The 6195-nt window shown below is 36.4% G+C and overlaps 1 long non-coding RNA gene across 2 annotated transcripts; it reads left to right on the top strand.

Annotated features, from left to right (window-relative positions):
• The first annotated feature begins 475 nt into the window (after window positions 1-475).
• Window positions 476-2293, top strand: LOC113572622. Of its 2 annotated transcripts, XR_003410140.2 has the most exons (4): window positions 476-622; window positions 1105-1213; window positions 1350-1406; window positions 1523-2293. It is a non-coding gene; the product is annotated as an uncharacterized LOC113572622 (long non-coding RNA). The 2 variants fall into 2 exon arrangements; XR_003410139.2 differs by having other exon boundaries at window positions 476-1213.
• The last annotated feature ends 3902 nt before the right edge of the window (window positions 2294-6195 follow it).

The following is a 6195-nucleotide window of genomic DNA, read 5'->3' as shown; positions in this document are numbered from 1 at the left end:
GAGCAAGCTATTTGAGATTTGTTCACCTCAGGCAAAACGGGGTCAGCTCAATGACTTCAACTATCAAATGATAAAGGAGTCAAATGAGGAAATGTATTTTACATTTTTATTAAGACGTTTTCTCAACGAAATATTGAAAGGAAATTCGAAAAGCCAACAAATTTCAGACTATGATCTCAAATCCAACTTTACAGAAGTGGTTGTGACTTGCCTTCGCTTGAGTCGTACCAATGTACTACCCAATGTACCCATTAAAATTTCACAAATGAAATTTATAAGACTAACACTTTTAGTCTCAGTCACAATCACAGTAAAAAAGACAGCGAACATGACCGACATGAGAAATAGCAAAAGCTTGGTAAGATGTGGCGGCTCGCTTGCTGGTCCTTACTGGCTAACCTACGTGAGGTTGAGAGGACATGTCATACGTTCGGTAATGCAGACTCTATCGATCACGACAGACCCGGACCACCGATCCGCTCAGCTCCAGCTTCACGGTCAAAACTGGGAACAATATCCGATCCGAAAAGCAGCTAAAGTCCTCATCTTCTTGCCTTTGCGCAGGAACAACTAAACTCCCTAGCAACCTACCTATCTTCGTCGCCGGCAACCCTACAAAGTTGTGAGCGATACGCTGCATGCCGTCTTGATTTTGATGACTGTAGTCGTTGGCGTGTCGCTCCCTTTTTATAACGGAAGCGTCAAAGGGGAAGTGGAGTAACTCAGAGCAGATTTTCTTGTCTTGGCTGTGTCTGATATGGAAGGTGACTCACAATCCTTCAGTATGCAATGAGCTACACAGCTGGACAAGGAAAAGAGTAGACGTTATAGAAAGCGGAAGTACTTTGAATTCATAGTGCCGCTTTTAAATCAATATGCCTGGCCTTTGTAAATACGGACAGAACGAGAGGGGAGCACTGTGAATGCAATGTGCCAGTGCATATGGCATCTTCCTTATATAAAGTGACAGGAGACACCGACGTAAACAGCTGCCACTACTAGGCTCTAGTAGCCTAACAAAGAATCTGTGTCCACTCTACGTCAGGTGGATTACCAGGTGGATTCATTGAGCTAACCGGTCCTTTTCCTTATGTTTCGCTGCAGGAGAACTTTACCCTGGAAATAATTCAGGGTGGAAACAATGTGTGCTACAATGTCTGAATTTCTGAAAGGAGTGATGTGCACTCTAGTGAGGAGAAATATAAGGAAGAAGGTAAGGTAAGGAATATTACCACTCATAACATTTATTCGGTAATGCCCGTCTGTAAACTCAAGTCTGCATAAACTCGAGTAACTTATTTAAATACATAACCATTGACTTATTTTACTCATGTTGTCTTTAAATACAGGAGGATCTGAACGTTACACAATCCAGTGAGGCAATGGATTATAAGGAAGAAGGCGAGGTAAGGAACATTGCCACTGATAACATTTATTCAGAAATGTCTGGCTGTAAACTCAAGTCTACATAAACTTGAGTAACTTATTTAAATACACAACCATAAACTTTTTTTTTACCCAGGTTGTCTTTAAATACAGGAGGATCCGAATGTTGTAATGTCCAGTGAGCCAATGGATTATGAGGATCAAGGACATGCACAGAGCGTATAATATCGCCATTAAGATAGCAAGTCAATTACACTAGTAATAACTAGAAATGTAGCTATGTATGGATTTTTCTGTATGGATGTGTAGCCTACATTACCTAAGTAATAAACAGAAGACTTTGAATTCTGTCAGTAAGATATTCAGTTTGAAACACATGAGTTGTTGATGAGAACAATGTGAAAAATATTTTTTACAAAGGGGACAAATGTTGACATTACATGATTTAAGAGTTTCTTTGTGCAGTGATGCATCATGTAGCAGATTATCAAAAAAGTGGGAAGCTTTTAAAAATGCTTACATCTATACTCACAGCTGTATAGCTTATTTAAAATGCTTATTGTGTTACTTTCTACAGCTACTGTCTATTACATACTGTAGTTTTTCTACACTCACTGAAAATAATCATGTAAATAAAATCAATCAAAAGTTGGTATTACTCAAATTCGCAATTTAAGAGCTGCTGCTTTTACTTAAGGTAACTTCTAAACACTTCAATTAATTCAATTAATTAAAACAAGTAAAAACAAATTACTGCCAATTAATTTCAGATTTGTAATACTTTACTAATGAGGTTGTCCTACTCTAAGCCCCATTTTACTAATGTGCAGGGTCAGGGGTAGCTCAGTGGTTAAGGTACTTGATTTGTAATTGGAAGGTTGCTTGATCAAGCCCCACCACTGCCAAATTGCAACTGTTGGGCCCCTGAGGAAGGCCTAACAGTCATAACTGTAAGTTGCTTTGGATAAAAGTGTCAGATAAATGTAAAATGACCAGATTTTGAGGTGGAAATATTGTAGTCAGATGTTGTTGTGCTTTGTAATATTGATTTAATAACAATGTCAGACTAAAATATATACTAATAAAAGTCACTGATCAAGCAAGATTGGTGGTTTATTTCGTCAATGCTAGATTACATCTCAAAAGATACCAACTTAAGTTGCCATCTCTAGAGGTTCCATTATCTGTTTAATTCAAGACCCTTTATATTAGAGGTTTTAACTTAATGTTTAATTGTCGTCCATGTAACTAGAGATATCACTAAGGTCACTCTGATATTCTGACACTAGTTCATTATGCATGTATGTCATAGCTGGTTTTTCTGTTTAACTTTCAGATAGCATTCTGATCATATGTCTAGTTGACTTAGTTGACTTAATCTTAAATATTACCTTAATCTCTCTTTTCCTCACATATTATGTGAGAAAAAGTTAAAAAATATGAATGTACAGTGGTGAAATATTAAACTAACAGGTGTCCATGTCAGCATACAAGTCAGTTAGTCAAAGGTGGAGGTGAGCATAAATGCAGAGTGGTGCAACTGCTTATCATTTTGTCATTATTGTCATTATCAGAGAAAGAAATGTAAAGCATATAAGGTAAGGGTTCAACAATATCACAATAGAGATTTGCAAAAAAAGACAACATATTAAAAATCGCTCTCATGCAGCTTCAGGACAGTTCATTTTCTTATAGGAGAAGGGGAAAACCTTCATAATTTACATTGGAAGTTTAATAATGTGTGTAAAAACACATTTATTCATTTATATATATTTTTTTTAATTAATAAAGGTCAGTTGGTAATCCTCAAATACAGTTGTTTTAGATATTTCCTTCTCTTAGCCTCAAATACCAGGATTGATCAAGTAAAGATAACCTTTAAAGGAAAAAAACTGTAAGTCTATTACTATCATAGTTGCCTTAGCCAGACAGCATAGCATATAGTAATAGTAACTTACTATAGTAATAGTGTAGTAAGGTAGAATCAGTCATGGCTCAAGATATCGGTCAGCTGTCTAAGATGTATTACACTGATAGCTGCTTGATTACTTGTTTCTGCCTTTCTGTTCTGAATACTTCATTGTGATAGTTCTGAAGGATTGATTTAAAAACCTCTTGTGTTGTGCATTTTTAATAACTTACCTGGGAAAGTAGGATGTGTGAGCATCAAGTTTTGATGATCCTTTACAGTGCTTTCTGCTCAGCCTTGTTGCAAATTGATTGTACATCCACTTCTGTGATTTGCCTGAGATAAAGAACACTTTAATGCCCAAAGACAATTCCATAGTTAACTCTTAATGGGTCAGATACAGTATTTTTTCCTCAGTGTCTTAAGTTTTTTATAGCTGGCTCATGTAAGTGGACTAGTAAGTCTTACTATGATAAAAAAAAAAAAGCTGGGAACAGCAATGATGTTTTTCTATCCTGTTAGAAAGAAGAAATATTTACCTTTGACCACAAGAATCCATTTTTTTCTCACCGATTCATTAATATTTATCAGGTGATTTGGTCATCTGCTTTATAATATACTGAGGGATGCTCTAATTATTTTATATTATTGTTGCTTTCTTAGGACAGTGTACTCATGAGTGATTTTTTTCCTAAGATGATGCAAAAATGTAAAACATCCATACAGTGGTGTGAAAAAGTGTTAGCCCCCTTCCTGATATATTTTTTTGCAAGTTTGTCACACTTAAATGCTTCAAATTATCAAACAAATTTAAATATTAGACAAAGATAACACAAGTAAACACAAAATGCAGTTTTTAAATGAAGGTTTTTATTATTAATGGGGGGAAAAATCCAAACCTCCATGGCCCTGTGTGAAAAAGTGATTGCCCCCTAAACCTAATAACTGGTTGGGCCATCCTTAGCAGCAACAATTGCAAACAAGCATTTGCGATAACTGGCAATGAATCTTTGACAGTGCTGTGGAGGAATATTGGCCCACTCTTCTTTGCAGAATTGTTGTAATTCAACTACATTGGAGCATTTTCGAGCATGAACTGCCTTTTTAAGGTCATGCCACAGCATCTCAGTCACATTCAGGTCAGGACTTTGGAATTGCTGGTGTGTTTTGAAACATCGTCCTGCTGCAGAACCCAAGTGCGCATCCTTCTGAGGTCACGAACAGATGGCCAGACATTCTCCTTCAGGATTTTTTGGTAGACAGCAGAATTCATGGTTCCATGCACCACAGCCAGTCTTCCAGGTCCTGAAGCAGCAAAACAGCCCCAGACTATCACACTACTACCACCATATTGTACTGTTGGTATGATGTTCCTTTTTTGAAATGCTGTCTTACTTTTACGCCAGATGTAATGGGACATACACCTTCCAAAAAGTTCAACTTTTGTCTCGACAGTTCACAGAGTATTTTCCCAAAAGTCTTGGGGATCATCAAGATGTTTTCTGGCAAAACTGAAACGAGCCTTTATGTTCTTTTTGCTCAGCACTGGTTTTCATCTTGGAACTCTGCTGTGCAGGCCATTTTTGCCCAGTTTCTTTCTTATGGTGGAGTCATGAACACTGACCTTAACTGAGGCAAATGAGGCCTGCAGTTCTTTGGATGTTGTTGTGAGGTCTTTTGTGACCCCTTGAATGAGTCGTCACTGCACTCTTGGGGTAATTTTGGTTGGCTGGCCACTCCTGGGAAGGTTCACCACTGTTCCATGTTTTTGCCATTTGTGGATGATGCCTCTCACTGTGGTTTGCTGGAGTTGCAAAGCTTTAGAAATGGCTTTATAACCTTTTCCAGACTGATAGATCTCAATTACTTTGTATCTCATTTGTTCCTGAATTCCTTTGGATTGCAGCAGGATGTTTAGCTTTTGATGATCTTTTGGTCTACTTCACTTTGTCAGGCAGGTCCTTTTTAAGTGATTTCTTGATTGAGAACAGGCGTGGCAGTAATCAGGCCTGGGTGTGGCTAGAGAAATCTAACTCAGCTTTCCAAAGATGTGATAAACCACAGTTTTATGTTTTTTATGTTTTAATGCAAAAAAAAAAAAAAAAAAAGATATCAGGAAGGGGGCATACACTTTTTCACACCACTGTATGTATTATATATGTTTACTTATAATTAGCTCCACTTACCATATACAGTCATAATCTACTGTGTTTTTGTTGTTGTCACCTGAGGCTAGCTGTTGTTTTTAGAGCTTGGACTATGGACTTCTAAATTTTAACTAAACCAAACAACCTTTTTAATTTTATACCTTTTTGGTCACAACAGTTTTTCTCTGTGGCTTTGCATTGCAAAATGGAAAATAATATTTTGTCTATTTTTGTTTTTAGTGTTTGTCTTAAGGTGTGACCTTAATCATTTAAAAAATGGCACGAGAGTGTACTCTGAAATTTGTGTTTAAGGAATTAGGGGTGTGTGACATGTTCTGGAGAAAGTGTTTAAGGGGATGGTAATTAGAGTGAAATACAGTTACATTTTTTTCACCAGTTGCAACAGAAACCTGAACTTGGATTACTGAGAAATGTTCAGATAAAAACAACAACAAACATATTGCCTAACATACCCATGTACTATGGCCTTAATATACTGGTGAACTGTATGTACTTTTAATCCAAAGCAACTTTAAAAATTCTAAATTTACTCTTAGTACTTCTTAAGAGCTCTGTACATTTTTATAATAAATGAAATCTGGATATTCACTAGAAAAAATATCAACATCTATAATCTAAAATTACATGCTCATATCTCATGAATGAAATCCTTATTTTAATAACATCTATTGTGCAGATTTTTTTTTACTACAGTCCAAGTTTTATTGTTTCATTTTCATTTGTTCTTTACAA

This window comes from Electrophorus electricus, chromosome 8 (assembly GCF_013358815.1).
Source record: "Electrophorus electricus isolate fEleEle1 chromosome 8, fEleEle1.pri, whole genome shotgun sequence".
Taxonomy (NCBI): Eukaryota; Metazoa; Chordata; class Actinopteri; order Gymnotiformes; family Gymnotidae; genus Electrophorus; species Electrophorus electricus.
This window is presented reverse-complemented; position numbering and strand designations above follow the sequence as displayed.